The sequence below is a fragment of the Beta vulgaris genome, chromosome 9, assembly GCF_026745355.1.
Source record: "Beta vulgaris subsp. vulgaris cultivar EL10 chromosome 9, EL10.2, whole genome shotgun sequence".
NCBI lineage: Eukaryota > Viridiplantae > Streptophyta > Magnoliopsida > Caryophyllales > Amaranthaceae > Beta > Beta vulgaris.
In genome coordinates this window covers 15,594,001-15,618,050 of record NC_079210.1, presented here as the reverse complement: position 1 = coordinate 15,618,050, position 24,050 = coordinate 15,594,001, and positions in this window count along the sequence as shown.

The window sequence follows — 24,050 nt, the reverse complement described above, 5'->3', positions numbered from 1 at the left end:
ATTATCCTAGTAATACAATGAGTCTCGCCATTCCAGATTCCTAGTGAGATGCATCTGCGAACCTGTAATGTCAATGTTGTCTTGACTCTGCTCCCCGAAGGATCACCACAGGATCAATAGGCAAAGCCATGATCACAAACACAACAAGCACGTAATCAGCAAAGCTGAGTACTACATATCAGGCATAAATAATCCTAAACATGATACTACAAAAATATAACTTGCAGGGATAAATAATAATATAAACATATAATAATCTGTACACAACTTTTACTGAACTAGACTCTAAACTTTATTTCTTTCTTTAAATGGAATAGTTATTGGACGAGTTGACTTATCTAAAATAGGAGATATGGGAGCTACCACATATTCCAAAATGACCTGCGATATCGAGGAACCTTTGAACTGAAAGAGGGATGGTGATCAACCCATTCCTAGAAGAACCCATGGCACGCTCACCATGGAATTCCAACCCTTGTTGTCCAATTCTAGACGTGCACCAGTCTAAAGTCTATAACCTATTCTCATTTCACTTTACGTTGAATATATTTTATTACTTGTGTTAACACCAACCAAGCTAGCTAATAACACATAACTAATAATCACACAATCATAACATAATTTATTTTTATCTTTGGATTAACAAGTGTTCACAACTTATCAATCAAGACTCCTTTAACTTCTTTTTATACTTTACCAACTTACTTGTTGAACCTAGCCAACAATAAACTTTACCTTTATATAGGTATAACTTGTCACTTACCAAATAAGATCCACGGTTCTTATAAGATAATAATAATACTCAAGAATCTATGAAAAACATGATTCAATCTAACTTACATTAATTCACTCACGAATTAATAAATGAACTTGACTTATTCTGCTTGCATCAAACTTCCATACAAACATTTATAATCATAAATACTTCTAGTTTACATGTAGCACACGGGCAAATAACATGTAAAACAATTCCAGTAATCATATATATGAAAAAATAGAGTCCTATACATGATACTAATAAATAAAACATTCTTAGACCATGTTTCTAAATCATATAGCACGTAGACAATGTACGTACCTTGTATAAACAAATCGGTAGGCCACTTTTACTCGCTAAAAGTCTCCTACTACGAAATCTCCGCCTAGAAAATAAAATAATGAAAATAAATATCTTGAACTAAAATTTACAGCAACTTTAAAACGATCAAAACCCCCTTAAACGTGTTTTAAAATCGTTTTTACGTACCAAACTTCCGTTATTTTTAATCCCTACTATAGTACAACTAGTCTAGTGATTAAAAATCATTAAAAACCCTTAAAATACTTATTTCTTGAAATTACAGCATTTATAAAATTTAATAAATCTTCTGAAAATATGTTCAATACATATAAAATTATATACTAACCAAATCTCATGATTTATACTTTATATATATATATATAGTTTCTAGTAATTAAAAACCCTAAAAACTATAAATTTCATGATAAAACTAAAAATAACTTAATATAATAAATCTGAAATTTATTATAATTATATATATGATAGCCGAAATTCATATTGCATATAAAACAATAATTTAAATTGTAAACATGCTAATTAATAATAAAATAATATAAAAACTAGTACTTTAATGGAATCTTGAAGAGGAAGAAAGAAAAACAACCACAACAATGGAGGAAGGAAAGGCGCCGGCAGCAATAGCAGCAGCAGGGGACCGGCGGCAGCGAGTTCTTGGCTCAAACAAAGATTTGTGACGTTTCTTGTTGAACAAGAAACGTTACTTGAAGAAGAAGAAACAACTTTTGAGGGAAAAACGAAGAACCACGCACAAAGGAGAAGAGAGAGAAAGTGCCGAGTGAGAGAGAGGAGAATCACGTGGAAGGAAGAGAGAAATAAAGTGTGTAGGGTAAAATTTGGGTTTATTAGGATATTTATATAGAGGCTTTACTTTTGGGCTTAGGAAAAGAGATTTTAATTAATGAAACTTTGATGACTAATGAGATGGGCTCTTAAGGACTTTAGTCAGCAATTAGCTCTTTCCCTTTTTATCACTTTTTGGCTTTTGATTCCATTAAGCTTCATTTTCAAATATACTTTTAGTTATTAAAACTCTTATTAAAACATGCTTAATGAAAACATTACAAATTTCATTAAGCTATGAAAAATATTTTTAGTTGACTTTTAAAGTAGTCAACCCTGTTTAAAAGTCAAATCATTTTCCAAACTCATTTGGATTTAAATATAACTACATAAATACTACATAAAGAAAACGAGTTACGCCCTCGTAACTCACCTCAAGGAATAAATCTGGATACTTTTTCTTCATATCCTCTTCGGCTTCCCACGTTGCCTCTTCTGACTCGTGGTTAGACCAAAGAACTTTGACAATATCAACATCTTTGTTGTGCGTACTACGCACTTTCCTGTCGAGAGTCTTGACAGGTCTTTCCTCATATGTGAGGCTACTATCTATCTGCACTCTTTCAGGCTCTAAACACACGCTCATCAGGGATTAGCGTTAAGTTGGGATATATGAAATACATCATGCATCTTTTCAAACTCCATTGGCAATGCCAATCTATAAGCTACTTTCCCAATGCGCTCCAAAATCTCATATGGGCCTACATATTTAGCACTAGCTTGCCCTTTTTCCCAAATCTCATAACGCCTTTAGTGGGTGATACTTTCAGAATACTTTATCACCTACAGCAAACTCATCTTCGCGACGTTTTAAATCTGCATAACTTTCTGCCTATCTTGCGAGCTTGAATTCGTGCCTGAATCAATTTGACATTCTTGACGGTCTCCTCAATAAATTCAGTCCCAAAACTATATTTCACTAAAGTCATTCCAGCAAATGGGACTTCTACATTTCCGTCCATATAATCTCAAATGGTGCCATCTTTATACTCGCATGGTAACTATTGTTGTAAGAAAACTCAATCAAATCTAATTGGTCCTCCCAACTTCCTTGAAAATCAATGCACAAGCTTCAACATATCCTCCATAGTCGATTAGTCCTCTCAGTCTGACCATCGGTCGCAGGGTGAAAGGCGGTACTCATTTTAATGTTGTCCCAAGGTTTAATTGGACCTTTTTCCAAAACTTAGATAGAAATCTAGAGTCACGATCCGAGATAATGTCCTTTGGAACTCCATGCAATCTCACTACATGCTTGATATAGGTCTTAGCGAGTTGCTTCTTTTCCATGTCTCCTTAATAGGTATGAACACGCGGACTTGGTCAGTCTATCCACAATACCCAAATGGTTCATTTCCACTCTTCGTCTTGGGTAAGGCAGTCACAAAGTCCATGAAATAGAATCCCACTTCCATCCAGGACCTCTAACTATTGAACTTTCCCCTGGGTCTCTTATGGTCTATCTTCACTTCTGACAGGTTAGCACTTAGAACATATTCAGCTACCTCTCGCTTCATGTTTGGCCACCAATATTCCTTAAGGTATTTTACAACTTGTCACCCCCAGGGTGCACAGAATAGGAGTATTGTGCCCCTCGTCCATAAGACGTCTCTTAAGGTCATTGCACTTCTGTGGTACACACCACCTCCTTTAAACCTTAGACTCCCATCATCATGAATCTTGAAGTCTACTTCCTTCCTTGCTTCATTTTCTCCTTATCTTGTCTAGTGCTCATCCCCGACTTGACCCTCAATAATCTCGTCGAAAACTGACACTCCCAAAGAAAGATTACTAAGTCTAGCCTCACTTTCCCCAGGATTTAAAATTTCTAGGCTCAACCTTTGCATATCTCGACACAACTCCTCAGGGACTATCAAAGCTCAACTATGACTCGATTTCCTACTCAAGGCGTCAGCAACCACATTTGCTTTCCCCTCATGATATGGATGTCTAGATCATAATCCTTATAATCTCAACCATCTCTCTTGCCTCATATTCAAGTCTTTTTGAGTAAATATGTACTTCAAACTCTTATGGTCTGTAAATATCTTGCAAGTTGCTCCATAAAGATAATGTCTCCAAATTTTCAAGCAAAACTATGGCAGCTAACTCTAGATCATGGGTAGGGTAATTAGCCTCATAAGGTTTCATTGACGCGATGCATAGCATTACCTTACCATTCTGTTGCAACACACAACCCAAACCATTTTCGAAGCATCACTATAGACCTCAAATCCCTCATTCCCATCAGGTAGGGTTAAAACAGTGCAGTGGTTAAACGATCCTTCAAGATCTGAAAAGCTTCCTCACACTTCTCATTCCACTCAAACTTGGACTCCTTTTTCATCAAATTAGTCATAGGCTTGCTATCTTCGAGAAATCTCCACAATCTCCTATAATAGCCAACTAAACCCAAGAAGCTCCTAATGTCTGACACACTTTTTGGAGTTGGCCACTCACTCACAGCTTGAATCTTAGCAGGATCTACAGAGACTCCTTCCTTAGACACAAAATGACCCAAAAATGCTACTTTCTCTAAACGAAACTCACACTTAGAGAATTTGGCATATAACTGGTCGTTCCTTCTCAAAGTCTCCAAAATAATCCTTAAATGTTCATCATGCTCGGTTTCATTCCTCGAATATATCAAAATGTCATCAATGAAAACCACTACGAACTTATCCAAAAACTCATGAAAGATCCTATTCATCAAGTCCATAAATATCGCAGGAGCATTGGTTAACCCAAATGGCATTACAGTGAAGTCGTACTGACCATAACGCGTTCTAAAGGCAGTCTTAGGTACATCCTTATTGGCTACCCTCAATTGATGATATCCAGGACGTAAGTTAATCTTCGAGAACACACTCGCTCCATTCAGTTGATCGAATAGGTCATCTATTCTAGGCAAAGGGTACTTGTTTTTGATGGTAACATTGTTCAACTCCCTATAGTCAATACATAACCTCATACTCCCATCCTTTTTCTTTACGAACAATACAGGAGCTCCCCAAGGTGATGCACTAGGTCTGATATAACCCTTATCCAAAAGTTCTTGCAATTGCGTCTTCAACTCACTCATCTCAAGTTGTGCCATTCTATAAGGTGCCTTAGATATAGGTGCAGTTCCAGGAACTAAGTCTATGGTAAACTCAACGGCTCTTGCAGGCAGCATACCTGAAATTTCACTCGGAAATACATCCATAAACTCATTCACTATTGGAACATCCTCAAGTTTTAGTTCAGCTTCCTTACTAACATCTTGCACGCTACAGAAAAATAGCTCACACCCCTTTCTCATCAACTTCTGCACTTGCATAGCAGAGATCACTCCAAACTTGGGTTTCCCAAATCGTCTAGATGAGGTAAATTTTCCCGAAGGGTTTCTCAACACTACCTTTTGAACTTCACAATCAATCCTGGCCTTGTAATGACTCAACCAGTTCATCCCAAGAATCACGTCTAAGTCTCCTAAGTTAAACTCGATTAAATCGGATGGAAAGACACTCCCTCCTATCTTCAAAGGCAGGTTTCTAAACAGCTTGGTACACCTTATGATTTCCCAAGTAGGAATACTAATAGATAAGTCGATTGATTCATAATCTACTAACCCCAATCGAATTTCCTCAATAAAACCTTGCTCAAATCACTGAGCCTTTAACTCCTCAATGGTTATTACCTCAAATGGAAATCTAAACAATGTTAGAACTTGCTATAATACTTAGAGATAGTCATACTTCTCATCCTAAGTTTTATAAACTCTTGGGCCCTTTCTTTCTCATAAAAGTAGGGTAAAACTTTTCTCTTAAAGCAACAATAAAGGATTCCCAATTAAACTCTTCCATAATACTAAGTCTAGTCTCATTCTCTTTCCACCATAAGTCAGTCTCATCTTTCAGATACAGTATAACTTGACCTACTTTCACACTCTCAGGACAGTTTCACAGCCCCAAAAATCTTTTCAAACGCCCTAATCCTACTCTCTAAGAGGATAGGGTCAGCTTACCCCTTAAGGTATGACGGTTTAATCTTAACTAGTCTCTCAATCCTGTCCCCATCAAAATCGGGATTCTATGGTCTTTCTTGAGTCAATTTCTCTGCCAATAAGCGAGTAGCAAAAGCTAATTAAGGCATCATTGCTGTTTGACACTTTACTTCGTAACTGAAATATAACGTAACTCTATTTTGGTTCTAGCACAACTTACATGTCCATCTAATAAGGCAACATTTGATTTGATCATTAAAGATCGCATCAACAAACAATTTCACTAGTTCCAACATGAAATGTTCTCTAATAATCACATAATTGTTCACGTAAAATATATTCACATCAACGTGAAGTAGAATCAAGCAAGCAAGAATATAATCACATAATGAAAAATAATTAAATAATAAAAAATTTCCTATCACGTGCCTAGAATAAATTCTTACTCACTCATAAAAATAAATAATAGCTTTTATTCCTCAATCGATAATAAGAATGTTCTCCCCATCCAAAATAACCAACTTATTCCTCAACAATATCAGAATAAGGAAATTTTACCCATTGTAGCTTGACTACTTTCCAACAACTAATCTTGAAGCATAAATAAATACTCTATGGAATTGCACCATCATTCTCATCCTTATTTCCTTTATATGGAGTAAACAGTTCATCTTCAAAGTCTCCACAGTTTTCACTATAATAATATTAATAATAATAATAATAATCTGAATTCCTAGATCTAGTAGATCTTCAAAACCTTTTGGGTTGATGTCCATTTTCACCCACCTTTAAATCACTCACATCGCTCAGATAAGGTCTCCAAATAATATTGTAGATGTCCTTTCAGGTTTGCACTCTAGTACAATCAAACTCTTGAATTACTTCATATATCACTAACAGGGATGCCTACTTTTAACACATAATGTATAATGCTCTCTAAGCTAACTATAACTTTCAGGCTCATGACGTCGGACATTCTCATCATCACTCAATACAATTGGGTTATGATAGCTTCCTACTCTATTAACTTGCCTGACAGACATGGTTAGGGATCTACAACAAATAAACCATAATGGTTTAGCACTCTCTCTAACGTGTTCCCACAAAATAATAGGGTAAACAAAAACAAAGGCCTGAACATATAACACTTTGCAGGCAAGAAATATAAACAGTTAGCAGGGAAGAAAAATATTCATGCATCGTTAGCAGGGAAGTACAATAATATAATGCATCATTACAGAAAGAAATGATAATATGCATATTTGCAGGGAAGAAAAATAATAATGATGCTGAACTAACTTCCTGATGCAGGCATATAATATTTCTATCCTATATGTCCTTCCTATACTACCCATTCTCACAATATAATAATATAAACCTTAAAGGCATGAAATATACTGCAGACACTTTTATAAATAACATTACTTAAGTGTCTAAAAAAAATTCGAATAATAAAAAAAAACAATTTCCGAACCAACAATTTCCGAAAAATTTCGACTCGGCCAAATAAAAAAAAAAAAAATTTTCGGACTCAGTACTTCTTTCGAAAAAAAAAAAAAATTCGCCGAAAACTTAAAAATTTCGAACCCTTAATTTTTCCGAAAAAAATTTCGGTGTGTATAAAAAAAAAATTTCTGGTAAAAACAAATATTCATGTTCAACTTTTCGAAATGAAAACGTAGGAGCAATACTAAGGTTTCCTTCAAAACTAATAAGCTAGGTAACTTAATAAGCTACGTGACTTAGTAAGCTAGATGACGTAGTAGCTACGTGACTTAGTAAGTTAGCTAGCTAGTTAGTTAGGCGCCTATAAGTCTTAAACTAACCTAAAGCTCTGATACCACTTTGTAACACCCCGATAATTCTCTTTCCTAGAAATTACTTTTATAATAAACCTTAGAGAATTACCCAGGCATTATCGCCCGTGTGATAACGTTTCGGCTTACTCAGAATTTTGCAGCGGGAAACAACTTACTAAAAACAACTTTTTTAAAACTTATGAGATCAATAACAATATTTGAAACTAAAACACACCAACTTAAAAACTAATGTCTGAAAACACATGTTCCTACGAAAGCAACTTAAATTATCCTAGTAATACAATGAGTCTCTCCATTCCAGATTCCCAATGAGATGCATCTGCGAACCTGTAATGTCAATGTTGTCTTGACTCTGCTCCCCCGAAGGATCACCACAGGATCAATAGGCAAGGCCATGATCACAAACACAACAGTAATCAGCAAAGCTGAGTACTACATATCAGGCATAAATAATCCTAAACATGATACTACAAAAATATAAGTTGCAGGGATAAATAATAATATAAACATATAATAATCTGCAGACAACTTTTACTGAACTAGACTCTAAACTTTATTTCTTTCTTTAAATGGAATAGTTATTGGACGAGTTGACTTATCTAAAATAGGAGATATGGGAGCTACCACATATTCCAAAATGACCTGCGATATCGAGGAACCTTTGAACTGAAAGAGGGATGGTGATCAACCCATTCCTAGAAGAACCCATGGCACGCTCACCATGAAATTCCAACCCTTGTTGTCCAATTCTAGACGTGCACCAGTCTAAAGTCTATAACCTATTCTCGTTTCACTTTACGTTGAATATATTTTATTACTTGTGCTGACACCAACCAAGCTAATAACACATAACTATTAATAATCACACAATCATAACAGAATTCCTTTTTATCTTTGGATTAATAAGTGTTCACAACTTATCAATCAAGACTCCTTTAACTTCTTTTTATACTTTACCAACTTACTTGTTGAACCTAGCCAACAATAAACTTTACCTTTATATAGGTATAACTTGTCACTTACCAAATAAGATCCACGGTTCTTATAAGATAATAATAATAATACTCAAGAATCTAAGAAAAACATGATTCAATCTAACTTACATTAATTCACTCACGAATTAATAAATGAACTTGACTTATTCTGCTTGCATCAAACTTCCATACAAACATTTATAATCATAAATACTTCTAGTTTACATGTAGCACACAGGCAAATAACATGTAAAACAATTCCAGTAATCATATATATGAACAAATAGAGTCCTATACATGATACTAATAAATAAAACATTCTTAGAGCATGCGACTAAATCATATAGCACGTAGACAATGTACGTACCTTGTATAAACAAATCGGTAAGCCACTTTTACTCGCTAAAAGTTCTACTACGAAATCTCCGCCTAGAAAATAAAATAATGAAAATAAATATCTTGAACTAAAATTTACAGCAACTTTAAAACAATCAAAACCCCCTTAAACGTGTTTTAAAATCGTTTTTACGCACCAAACTTCCGTTATTTTTAATCCCTAGTATAGTACAACTATTCTAGTGATTAAAAATCATTTAAAACCCTTAAAATACTTATTTCCTGAAATTACAACATTTATAAAATTTAATAAATCTTCTGAAAATATGTTCAATACATATAAAATTATATACTAACCAAATCTCATGATTTATACTTTATATATATAGTTTCTAGTAATTAAAAACCCTAAAAACTATAAATTTCATGATAAAACTAAAAATAACTTAATATAATAAATCTGAAATTTATTATAATTGTATATATATGATAGTCGAAATTCATATTGTATATAAAACAATAATTTAAATTGTAAACATGCTAATTAATAATAAAATAATATAAAAACTAGTACTTTAATGGAATCTTGAAGAGGAAGAAAGAAAAACAACCACAACAATGGAGGAAGGAAAGGCGCCGGCAGCAATAGCAGCAGCGAGTTCTTGGCTCAAACAAAGATTTGTGACGTTTTTTGTTGAACAAGAAACGTTACTTGAAGAAGAAGAAGAAACAACTTTTGAGGGAAAAAAGAAGAACGACGCACAAAGGAGAAGAGAGAGAAAGTGCCGAGTGAGAGAGAGGAGAATCACGTGGAAGGAAGAGAGAAATAAAGTGTGTAGGGTAAAATTTGGGTTTATTAGGATATTTATATAGAGGCTTTACTTTTGGGTTTAGGAAAAGAGATTTTAATTAATGAAACTTTGATGACTAATGAGATGGGCTCTTTTGGACTTTAGTCATCAATTAGCTCTTTCCCTTTTTATCACTTTTGGGCTTTTGATTCTATTAAGCTTCATTTTCAAATATACTTTTAGTTATTAAAACTCTTATTAAAACATGCTTAATTAAAACATTACAAATTTTATTAAGCTATGAAAAATATTTTTAGTTGACTTTTAAAGTAGTCAACCCTTTTTAAAAGTCAAATCATTTTCCAAACTCATTTGGATTTAAATATAACTACATAAATACTTTAATATATTTATGAAAATTCTTTAAAATTGTGGGGGATTACATTTTCGGTCGAAACCGCAGCAATATAGTTATTTTATATGTTTTCTTTTCTTTTTACGTGATATATTATTGCGTATGGGTAAAACCGCAGCAAGATCACCGCAGCAATAAGCAATTATTCTACTAGTGTTAAACAGACCTGTAACGACTAGTTAAACAAATATATTAACACACTGCCAATCATTTAGGCATTAAACATACAAATTCAAAAGAAGATTTATAGCATGATCCTATGCATGTCTTTAAAAGGTCCTTATCACTCCAACCTAACCCATCCTTGGACGTCTAATCCCACTAGTAAACGTATGTCAGCTTCTCGTATCTATGGAAAATCCGGCAGCATTTCCCTATAGTTCTCCAAGTACGTAATGTAGGTAATTACTTATCTACATATGCACCTAGAGAATGAATTAGGAAAATGAGTAGTCGTGATTTTTCACATAAACAAAAAGAAAACTTACATTTACCACCTAAGTGAGATCAAACGTCCAAGAACAATCCTAAAACGGGGACTATCCAAGACTTATTCCTAATGAGGAAGTCTTGAATGGGTATCTAGGCATATGATTATAATAGTACTTTAATTTGTGCATAACAAAAACAAACTTTTGAATAAAGTTCAGTCCTTGATTTAATTGCTTTTTGATTCAAATTAACATACAACTAAATCATTTGAACAAAGATGTTAAATAATTTTACATAATAGTAAGAGGGAGCACAACTAACATGTGGGAGACCGAGAGAGGAAGCAAGTACACAGAGAGAAGGTGTAAGATATTTAGGAACCCTGAGCGTTGTGACCAAAAAGAGGGAATTAATATTAGAAATGATTTCGAAAGACAAAGGAAGTAGTCATTCGTCCCCTACAAATAAATAACTTCCTTTCTTAGTTTCACTAATAACTTCCTTTAATAAAACATAGTTACATAAAGATTTTTTTTTTTTTGGAGCAACATATATAGAGATCTCATTCTTGAATGTGTACTTATGTAATTCAAGCAACACCAAAACAACTACAAGGTAAAAAAAAAAAATCATCACATGAGGAGGACAATCATCACTCCTGCTTTATAATTGAAATGGACATATTTACTTATGATGATTTTAAGTGATTTCCCTTTACAATAACTAGCACATAATTTAGATGTCGCAATCAGTTTTCAGAATTGGCAAACTATATGATATCTTGGACTTAATTTCACAAAGCTGAATAGTTCATACTTACATAGTTTCTTTGCTTTCTCAGTGACTGATTTGACAGACACGAGTACTTCTCGACTCAGTTCATCCAAGATAGAGGAAACCAATCACAGTTCAGCCTTATTTCCAATGTCTAAACTTTCTATGTGCTTTGTTGGCCGAATTTAAAGTCGCAATGGAAATATAAACTAGACGATTGTACTAAAAAAGTTAAGGGTATTTTCCACAATTACAAAATTGAATTACAAATTAAATTGAACACATACTGCCAATTCCAAACCTAACTAGGGTAAGTTACTAATTTAACAATCCATGACACCGCCAAAAAAGTAAGAAATTACTCTAAAAAATCTTGAATTATTAATTCCATACAATATTCAGCTCCAATAAACAAATTAATATCAAAATAAAGTTTAATCCAAATTGTTCTCCCACGTATAATGTTGAAAGAGCAGCATTGTCATTCTTTTGGAATTAAGGCTTGCATAGTTACCGTATGATAGAGTAATAGAGTTGTGGTGAATTATTTTGAGTAATTCAGGAAAACCTCGAAATCTCTATTATATAAGTCAAGAGGGAGTTATGGTGTCCCCCTTTAAAAACTCATTTGTCTTAGCTAAATATGTAATTGGATATTCAAATTTTTTACTATATATCCTTTCCTAATTTAAAGATGTGGTCAAAATTCTAATGATAATTTAAACTAACTAAGCATAAACAAAGTAACTTGACACAATGTGAAAAATGGTTATTTAATTTTAAAAAATTACAAATTTAGTTTGACTATAAGACCTTACATCTAAATGTTCATTACAATTTCTAAGCACTTTACATTAGTTTGTACAACAATAATTATGAATCACACTTCTAAAATTATACTTAGATGAAATTTATTGAGAATAGACCAAAACAATCGACGCACGCATCGCGTGTAGAGAAGGCTAGTTATGATAAAATAGCACCTGAAGCATTTCGGTAAATTGAAGACACATCAAATTCGAACCTCAAAGAGTATGCGACAGACTGATTCGAGTGCGACAGACTGTTTCGAGTCGCTAGACCTGCGCTAGCGAATTCGAGCCTGAAGGGGTTAGCGAATTCGAGTGGCCAAACATCAGCGAATGAAACCTATTTGTGGCAGACTTCGAATTGCGGCAAACTGGCAATAAGGAGGGACTTGAGCGAAGCGAGTTCCAATCGAACTCAGGCGGAGGAATTGGTAGACAACGTTACGAGGCACTAACTTGGGAGGAAGGCAGGAAGCGAAGTCTAAACTCTATTGCACAAACTGAATTAATAGATATTACGAGGGACTGACTTGGGAGGAAGCAAAGGACGACAACGGAGCCCTTAATCGAATAGATAGAGGACGGTTGAGTGGGGGAGGTAGTGATGGCCACTAGTGCAGGCCGGACCGTGGGCCACAGCGGGCTATGGTGAGATTTCACGGTCCAGGACCGGACAGTGAAATTCATGGATTGGGCGGGCTGGTCCGCGGGCTGAAAAATCTTGGCTCACACCGGTCTGTTACCGGTTTTCACAGTTCTGGCGGTTCGTGGGTCTAGTGGGCTGGACCAAGTTGGCAGGACAGCAGGCGAATTATTTTTCAAAATTATTTAGTCATTGAAAGTATTCATTATTGTTTCATAAAATCTTTAAAATGAATCAAAATATATACAATTATTAATGTTAATGAATAATTGGATTGAATTATAATATATGCAATTTGATTAAAATATATACAATTTGATTGAAATATATAAAATTTGATTAAAATATACACAATTTGGTTTAATATTTACTTGGACTGGGCTGGTCCGGTTCATGGGCCGGGTTGAACCGGCTTCGTGGTCCGAGCTGAGTGGTTTTAGTAGCGGGCTTTAGTGGGCTGGGCTCAAGAAATCTGGCCCATGACCCACCCACCAATTTCACGGTTCGAGCTAGGCTGGATCGGGATTTTTGCGTGCCCGACCCACACGGCCCGCGAGGTGGGCTGGATTGTCCAGCACTATTGGCCATTTCTAGGGGGAGGAAGCGAACGACCTGGGAAGGTGGGACGATGGAGGACGGCTGAGTGAGAGAGCGAAAATTGATAAGAGACGGAGGGACTGAACTATGTTTATAGGTAATGGTGTCAAAACAGGTTTTCTAACAGTCAGTGTCCTAGGTCGTGATTGGTCAGGTTTTGTTCAACTGGGTTGATCACATTTGAATCATGGGATTGTCGAGTAACGGAAAGGTTTGAACGTTCCATTTACAAGTCGATTCATTTCCGGGTATGATCGCCTGTGGACAATTTTTAATCGGGTTTGCGCCAGTCGTATTTGAGTTTCATGTATGCTTGTGGTGAGTCAAGTGTACCCAGGTTGAATTACTAATGACGATAGTTCGATAATTGTGAAGCATCGGGTCCATTCACTATTGAATGTCAATCCAACTTCGGTTAACTCCTGATCGGGTCATTTTGATTTTGTTATGCCTTTTGTAAACGAATCATATTATTAAAAGTATGAAGATCGACATATATATACATATATGTGTGCGCGATATATATATATATATATATATATATATATATATATATATATATATATATATATATATATATATATATGGATGATAACGAAAAACTAATAAAAATACTATATTTGTTTACCGTGATGTTTAGTGTATTCTTTTAGTCAACTCTTATTTCGACTAATCAACTATGTAAAACCACTCTAATAAGTAAAGGAGTAGAACGACTCTTCGTATGTTCTAGTATTATATATTATAACCAACCACAATAATGATGAGTAAACGATCAATTCCAAGATAATATATAAATTATGTATTACTATATCATTGCATTGTGATTGATAATAATAATAATAATAATAATAATAATAATAATAATAATAATAATAATAATAATAATAATAATAATAATAATAATAATAATAATAATAATAATAATAATAATAATAATAATAATAATAATAATAATAATAATAATAATAATAATAATAATAATAATAATAACAGTAATAGTAACAATGCTAACAATAGAAATAGTATTATAGTAATACAAATACGAACAGGAATACTAACAATAACAATACAAATATTAATAGTAATAGTAGCAACAATGCTAATAACAGCAATAAAAATAACAAACTTAACGCGAAATATATGTATTATGTTGTGATTATATATGAAAAGTATAAACAAACTATTTTAGTAGTACATTGGTATCAAAATAATTGTAAAACCACTCTAATACACTGTTCATTATGAATTAGTATAACGACACTCGATATGTTATAATATTATAACAAATTACCATCATACATTCATATGTTTACACCAGCTGTTCATATGAGGTCTATGTGATTATAATTAGAGTCCATATGTTGTACAATAATAATAATAAACATGACAACATACCCTCAAATCAGTTTTCCCCAAAACCTAACCATAACTTATTTAAAAGTAAAATCAATAAGTTTATTGTTAACAAATAACAACCATAAGTAAATAAGTAAATAAGTTAACAAGTACTTACTAGTTAGAAGATAGTAACTTGTTAACAAACATGTGGTAACTTAACACTTAGTCAATTACTCTTGTCTTTATAAGTTACTAGCCTTCATATGCACGCGATGCGTGCGTTAATTTCAAAATTTGTTATTCTATTAGATACTCCATTCGTACTTTATTTATGATTAAACTTAAATGTGAAAAATTCAACAGTTAGATATATTTAGATATATTAATTCGCTAATGTAAAAAAATAAAAAGGTTGTGAGTGATTGTTAACATTAATTTTTTGTGAATGAATATTGAACAGAAAGAACAAAAATAATGAGTTGGTTTAACTGAATTAAAGAGTATCAAAGGTAGTGAATGTTCAGACTTTTCAGTTCCACGTTATGAATGCCATCTGTTTTTATAAGGTATAAATATTTTGTCCATTTAATTTTTGATTGAAGTATTTGATGCATATACCATTTTAAACTTGTTTTAAATGGCAAGTTGGAATGAGAATTTTAAATGATTTGCTTTTGTAATTTTTTTCATTCCATTAATTAGATCATTAAGGGTATTTTAGTCACTTCAAAAGAGGACACCACATCCTGGCTTATATATAGAGATAAATTATTTAAGTTAATTGTCTTTATGTTATACTATAGTTAATAGGATTTCTCCCGATCGAGCGGCCGTCAGGTGCAAAACAGCATAAATTTCCATCTTCAAAATGCCATAACTTTCGCATTATTCGTCGAAATTAGGCAAGTGACCACTCATTAGAAAGCTCTTGAAGTGTAGAATCTAACCCAAATACGCAAGTAACCATTCTTCTACTTCTTTCACTATTTCATTTGTTTCGAAACTCTTCCAACTCAATGTTGATGCTCTCAAAAGTACATCATCTCTTTGACACATAAAATCAAAGTAGATTTGGTTTGCTTATGCTATATGATTTTGATGTTTTCATGGTTTAGAAATTAGAAATTAAAGTTGATTATAGAAACTCAGGGAAGTAGCCAAAGAAGAAGTTGCAATATTTTTTAGGAAATTTTACTCTTTGTACTTTTGGTTAGATTTATGGGTAAGGTCTTTTTTTAATAACAATATACTTCAATTTGAAAGCCAACTTACACCGAGTTCATTTATTATACACTCGAGTGTACCATATGCATGGTACACCCCAAGGCTAATTTTTGCTCATATCCTAATTTGGAACTCTCCTTTTTTAGTACATTTGGCTCATTTAGATGATTTCAAATGAGCAATGAGCGAAACATAGCCCTGGGTTTACCATGCTCACGGTACACCTGGGTGTATGATAAATTTTTTGAACTTTCACATGTCAAACAAAAAAAAAACTATGACTAACCTTTTTGTAGATAAAGGTATATAAATTAGATTGCAAGTATATAGCTACGTGCTCTGTTCTACTCGCCTTATTAAAATTAATTTTTTAAAAAATAAGTTAAGTTCAACCAAAATAAGTTCAGCAAAAATAAGTTTAACAAAAACAAGTTAACTTCAGTAAAAGTAAGTTCAGTCAAATAAGTTTCCAACAAAATCAGATAGGTTTAACAACAACAAAATATTCTAAGCTTCAGCAAAAATAAGTTCAATAAAAATAAGTTTAGCAAAAACCATAATTCGATGTAATTTAGTAAATGTTAAATAGTAATTGAACTCAAATAAAAAGAGAAAATAAAAATCATGGCGAAGTGGATTCAATCCTGATGTGGTGCATCGGTGGTGCAAGACAGCTAGAGAGAGAAAGAGGGTGAGCGTGATTGTTGAAAGCAAGAGCGCAAACGGGTCAATGGGTGAATGTCGGTGGTGGTGCGAATTGTGATTTTATTTGAGCATATGAGGGAAGAAGCAAATACTTTTGTAATTATCTTTTTATAAAATAAAATGGTAGGTCATGTGATCCACTATGACATTGACTACATGAATCACTAAACATAAGGGTCATAAGCCAATTTCGAAACAATCTTAATGCACGATTATATATCTTTTAATCACAAGTTATTATTCACATCATTCTTTTAGGAGAAATTTCGTAAATCTTAAAATCATAAAGCAAAAATTTTTTAACAAAGTTTGCACGAGTCTAAAAGCTAGTTTGATTTTATCAAAAAATACTAGTTGCATATGCACGCGATGCGTGCGTCGACGATCTTATGTAATTATATGCAAATGGACATGTATTTTATCTAAATTATTTTGATAGTGATGTATAATTAGTTTTTTGTGAATGTTATTATCTTTTTAAATTAAAGGTAAATGATTTTTAATTATTCAATACCGTAACTATAAAATTTGGTCGATGATCTAATGATTTTCTTTTCAACGACTTTAAGGCCTGTTCTCTTTGGCATAAAACAGCAAAACTGAACTGATTGAAGCTGAACTGAATTGAACTGTACTGAATTGAATTGAATTAAATTAAATTGAATGTAATAAATATATAAATAATATTTAAACAATAATAATATGAATATTAAATAATAATTATAATAGATAATAATAATGAATAATAATAAATAGTATTTGGATATTTTTAAATGATAGTTATAAATAAATAATATTAATAATCATAAATTATAATAATAATTAATGATAATATGATAATTAATAATAGTGTATTATTTGTATTAATATATTAATATTGATGATGATATATAATAAATAATATCTAAGAAGTAAATTAATATTACTATTTTAATAATCGGATTTAATAATATAATAATAATTAGTAATAAAAATAATGATTGGGTTGGACCGTGAAAATTACATCATGAACCGTCTTGAAGCGATTTGATTGGTTTATGGGCAAAAAAAACGTGGGTTTATTTGGTGCTTTAACATAACCTGTTATCCTATAATAATAGTAATAATAATGAGTAAAGCTATAATAAACAAATAATATATAGAAACAACAACAATAATAATAATAATAATACATAATAGTAATGATTTAAAAATAAATAAATAAATAATAATAATAATAATAATAATAATAATAATAATAATAATAATAATAATAATAATAATAGCAATTAGTAAAATAAATTATACCAACATAATAATATTATTTAACAAAATGGTTATAAAAGAATGGAGCTGAACTGAACTGAACTGTTTGGAGCTGAACTGATTGGAGCTGAACTGAACTGAACTGATCTGATTGGAGCTGAACTGAACTGAAAATAAGCTGGGAAGAACAGGCCCTTAGTATAGTTCTTTAACAATTATAGATGTTAATAAACCATATTGTTTGAACTTTGTAAATATGAAATATTATTTTATCACGATATGTTGCTAACTATTTTTTGTTGAAGATTCTAATTGATTTCGTGAATTGATTTTGTCAACCTAGTTTGTCAAGTTTTATCCTTTGCACTCGCATACTCCCTAGATGATGCAACCGTTGAAACCCCACAATTCTGGACCACCTTTGATTTCTTGTACTGACGTTCAGTGTAAAAGGTATAACCATTGTATATATCGTTCATACGAGTTAAAACTGTCACGTGGACCGTATGCCAACCACTTAATTATATCAGGTACATGATGGTTGTTTGCAGACAATTCACTAATTACTTTATTGTGAAACCAGTCAATGAACGACCTGTTATGTTCATTCATCAATGCCCTCTCCCCTTTTGACGGATTTTTATGACGCAATTCACGCATATGTCTTTCTAAGTATGGATTAACTTCAGTAACATGGTGCAACACGAAAAGATGAGCTTTATGCAACTCACCCAATGAAAGTGCAATATGTCACATTCCAACCCCACCTTTGCCTTCTAATCTACCCTCGTGTCTGGACTTTGGAAGACCTATCGTCACAGCCTTAGCAAAATAAGAAGAACAATATCCTCCAACCTCTTCGGCAATTGTTCCTTGAATAATACTCGCCTCTGGTCTTGCTGGATTTTCACTTTCTTTTTCAAAGAACTATATGTCTCTCAAAAGGATATGCCCATCTTAAAAACAAGGACCAACAGTTTAATTCCTTACCAAATGAAGGACTAAGTGAACCATAATGTCAAAAAAAGAAGGTGGAAAATATATCTCAAATTGACAAAGTGTGATCACCACCTCATTTTGCAAAGCATCCAACTTATCAGAATCAAGTACCTTGTTGCATATGGTATTGAAAAATGAACACAACCTCGTGATAGCAAGTCTGACGTGTTTTGGAAGAATCCCACGTATTGCAACCGGCAAAAACACTTGCATCATCACATGACAGTCATGAGACTTCAACCCAATTAATTTCAAATCAGTCATAGAAACAAGTCTTCTCATGTTGGATGAGTATCCAGTGGGAACCTTAATACCGTATAAACACTCACAGAACAATCGTTTCTCTTTCCTAAACAATGTATAGCAAGGTGGAGGCAAATACGTTGTTGTTCCCTTTCCTTTCTTAGCTTTTTCCTTAACCTCTGGCCATAAATTAGGCCGAATCTTCAATTTCTCCATATCTCTACGAACCTTAAGACCATCCTTAGTCTTTCCTGGCATATTCAACAGAGTACCGATAATTTCATCACAAACAATTTTTTCAATATGCATTACGTCGAGACAATGTCTAACTGATAAGTATTTCCAATAAGGAAGTCTCCAGAATATAGACTCTTTTTTCCAAATGACACCATCGTCTTCCGAAGGTTTAACCCCCTTACCAAATACTGTTCCTATCCCCTTAACACAATTATAAATTTCTTTTCTAGTTAACGGTCTAGGAGCTGGAGCATTTTCAATAAACCCGTTAAATGATGCTTTTTTCTTTCAATATGGATGATAACTATGTAGGAATTGCCTATTAATGATATAGACATGTTTTCCACATGTGGAAATGTGTAGCCTCCATACCATTCTCACAAATGGGACATGCTTTTCCCTTTGACCTTATTCCCGATAAATTCTAAGCAGGATAATAATTTATAGTAAGAATAACATAGCATGAAGCTGAAATTTCATTAGAATACGCATCAAACACCGTAACACCTTCGTACACTTTTTTGAGATCTTCGATGAGAGGTGCAAGATATATGTCTATATCATTCCCGGTGTTAGGCCCAGAAATTAAAACAGACAACTAATATATTTTCGTTTCATGCACAACCATGGAGGAAGATTGTATATCACTAAAAGAACAGACCAAGTACTGTTGTAGCCTAAAAAATCAACGGCTATTGCGCTGACACGTGGCCTCATCAGAGCCCTACATATGGCATACATGCAGGGGAGTAAAGTACAAAGGGCTGAAAGTGGCAGGCTAAAAGTACGTTTCTCTGAAGAAAGTGTACTAAAGGCCCCTCTTCTGGCCCCAAAAATTGTACTTAGGCCCAGTAAAAATGATCTACACCTTTATATGAAAATGAGGTGTGCTGACCAATTAATTACTGCCACGTGTTCCACTACTTTGATTAGCCAATCAGATGCTCCCAAATTAGGGTGACATCAAGGCACACATCATTTCAACAGTATATAGTCCTTGATTTCAGGGTGAAAGGTACGTTTTTCAGAGCATAGTACTGTTATTTGTCATAAATTCTTCTCTCTCTCTCTTATCTCTCTCTAAAAGTTTTTAATTCCTGACATCTGACTTAAGCATCGGAGGGGGAAATACCACAAACTCAGGGTGGGTCCCTTTTGTGCAGGTTGTGGTCAGAGTTTGCTTCGGGATTTGAACCAATCATTGTTGCACAAGTCTCCAGTTTTAAGAACCATCTTTGGGAATGTGATATAAGTTTGCTAGTTTTACACTACATAACATTTGCGCCGTCGTGGGGCGCAACAATGACGGACTGTCTCGAATGTTGCAAGGAACAGAAGTTTTAGAGTTCAGGTTGATGATACCGTTGATGACGAGAGACCACCTCGTGGAGGATCAGGGCCATGCTGCCATTCATCTAGAGGGTAGGACTGTGACTCCAGCCATCCAAGAGAATTTTGACCGTCCAGTGACAGCTGGTCATTTGGAAAATGTGTTGAATGACTTCCAGGCAAGAATGGCCGCTGTTATAAGAGCAGATTAAGAACAATATGTTGTTCTTTCAGATGAGTCCGGGAGGAGAGGCATGCGGCCTCAAAGGGGATCCCAGGAGGGTCGTCCAGGACCTAGTCGGCCACCTCGGCCAGAGTTGACTAGGCCGCCTTCCAAAGGAAAGCAGCCAGCAGTTAGTGATTCTAGGAGGAAGATGGACTGGAAACTGGTGGTCCGTCCAGCCGATAATATCCCTCCTACTGGTCACATGATGGAGACTGATGCCAGGGAGTACTTGGAGGCCAAGAGGGCGGCAGGCAGCAGCGTTCGGCCTCTGGCTCCACGCCATATATGAAGGATCCGTCCTTAAGGCTCCCGTCCAGAACAGTGGCAGAAGCCGTGGCCATCAGCTTTCCAGCCAAGGCAGAGAAGACAGTTTGCAGCCTATGGTGTACAGGCGTCAAGCCTTAGCTAACACCTCATCTAATCCGGTTTTGAAAGAGTACCGTCAGGAGCACATACCCATTGAGGGGCAGGTGGCGGCACTCCAGATCAATTGGCCCACTCCTTTCTCGGTCAGGATCATGGAGTCCCTCCTTTCCCAAAGGTTAAGCTCCCAACCATTGAACCTTTTGACGGAACTACTGATCCGGACGATCACCTATCAGCTTACAAGCATCAGATGTATGTCCAAGGGGTGGACGATGCTACTTGGTGTAAGAATTTTCCAGCTACTTTGAAGGGAGTAGCGCAAAAATGGTTTAACAACTTGCTGCCTAACTCAGTGAATAATTTTACTGAACTTAGCATTCTATTCACCAGTCACTTTGTGGCTAATCGGCAAGAACAAAAAACAAGCATGCACCTGGGAAAGGTCATCCAAGGTCCTAAGGAGGCCTTGAGAGGTTATGTGAAGAGATTTAATCTAGAGGCATTGCAGATCCAAGATCTGAATGCAGGTGTGGCGTTTGACGCCTTCATCAGAGGCCAAGCCAGGAAGTTTTAAGTTTGATTTGTGAAGAAGAAAATCACTACTTTACGGAAGCATTGAGGGAGGCTGAAGCATTCATTCATGCCACAGAGGTTTGTGCTGAAGCAAAACAGCCAGAAGTGAAGAAAGTGAAGAAGCTGTTCAGCCAAAAAAGAATCCGCCCAAGAAGGCTGAGACTTGGGCAATGACTTCTATGACCACTCTCCAGAGAAGTAGGCGGTCAGAGCCGGCGGCCTCAGCTGAACCAATAGAGTTCAACAAAGATCAATATTCCATTTTGATGGAAATAAAAGATCAGCATGAGCTAAAGGCGCCGGCCGAAATGAAGACGCCTTACCGTAACAGAGACAAGAGCAAGTATTGTCACTTTCACAAAGATTGTGGGCATGAAACCAATGAATGCAAGCATTTGAAGCGAGGCTAGAAGAGTTGGCTCGAAAAGGAAAGATGAACAATTACCTACCCTCGTCAGGAAGGAAGTTTCAGAAAAGGGATAACCGTCAAGGAAGAAAGATGGACGGAGATAGCACGGATGATGATGTAGTAATGGTTATCTCAGGAGGATTTGCGGCTGGAGGTCCAACAAATCCGGCACAAAAACTATTTGAGGGAACTCAGCCAGGTTATGCTCACAAACCAGGCCGAGTCTGATCCTTTCCAAAAATAGTGGTCAGCGAGCTGGACCGAGGGAAGATAAGGACGCCGCATGATGATCCACTATGGTTGGAAATGAAGATTGCCAACCTTAGGGTTAGGCGAATTTTGATTGATACAGGAAGCTCCACTGATATAATCAGTGCTGATTGTTTGTCTCGCTTAAAGTTTGACAAAAATGATTTGATGCCGGTCAATCATCCTATAATCGGTTTTGGCGGAGGGGTCATACACCCTATGGGAACCGTCACATTGCCCGTCAGGGTTGGAGAAAAAGATGCGGCCAGGACGCTTTTTGTGAAATTTTTGGTAGTACGAGACTTGACAGCTTATAATGTCATTCTCGGACGACCTACCTTAAATCACATCAAGGCTGTCATTGTGACTCTATGTTAATGAAGTTTGAGTGTGATGGGAGGAAGATTGGCTCTCTTTATGGAGATCAGCAAGCTGCAGAGAATGCTATCTCACCACACTAAACATCATCTTGGAAGAGAAGGCAGATGTCCAAGGCAAAGAGGATGATCGGCCAGAAGGTTAAAGGCCAATTGTTGAGCTTAAGAGGAAAGTTAGAAGGTTCAAGAGTCACCCTTCCTGAAAGCAATCCGTCCATGCTTTTGCCTAGCAAGAAGAGAAGTGTTTCAATTAAAGAAGAAAACATTCATCTGAGATAATGGCTATAATGGGTCTGGGACTAGAACGTCCAGAACCTGTGGAAAGTCCAGTAGAGATTTGCTTGAATCCAAAGCGTCCGGAAAGGACATTGAAAATTGGCTCAGTTTTGAGATCAGAATTCAGGACGCCTTAGTTGCGTTGCTGCGAGAATTCGAAGATGTGTTTGCCTATGCTGTAGAGGAGATGCCTGGGATAGACCCTGAAGTGGCCGTCCATAAGCTCAACATTGAGCCGGGGCAAAAGCCTATTCGGCAGAAGAAGAGACATCTGGGGCCGGCCAGAAATAAGGCCGTTGATGAAGAAGTCCAAAAGCTGCTCAAGTCTAAGTTCATCCGGGAAACATATTACCCAGATTGGGTAGCAAATGTTGGATGGTTCCAAAGCCGAATGGCACATGGAGAATGTGCGTTGATTATACGGATCTGAACAAGGCTTGTCCTAAGGACAGCTTCCCGTTGCCTAAAATTGATCGTCTGGTGGATTCCACGGCCGGCCATGCCCTGCTGAGTTTATGGACTATTCTGGCTTCCACCAGATTCCTATGTGGCCGGATGATCAAGATAAGACTTCCTTCATTACTGAGAAAGGATTGTATGGATGGCTCAGGATGCCCTTCGGCCTAAGAAATGCGCCAGCCACATTTCAGAGGCTCATTAATACGGTATTTCAGCCAGCTTGGGCGAAATATGGAAGCCTATATACGACATGATCGTCAAGAGTAAAGAAGAGAAAGATCATCTGGACGATCTA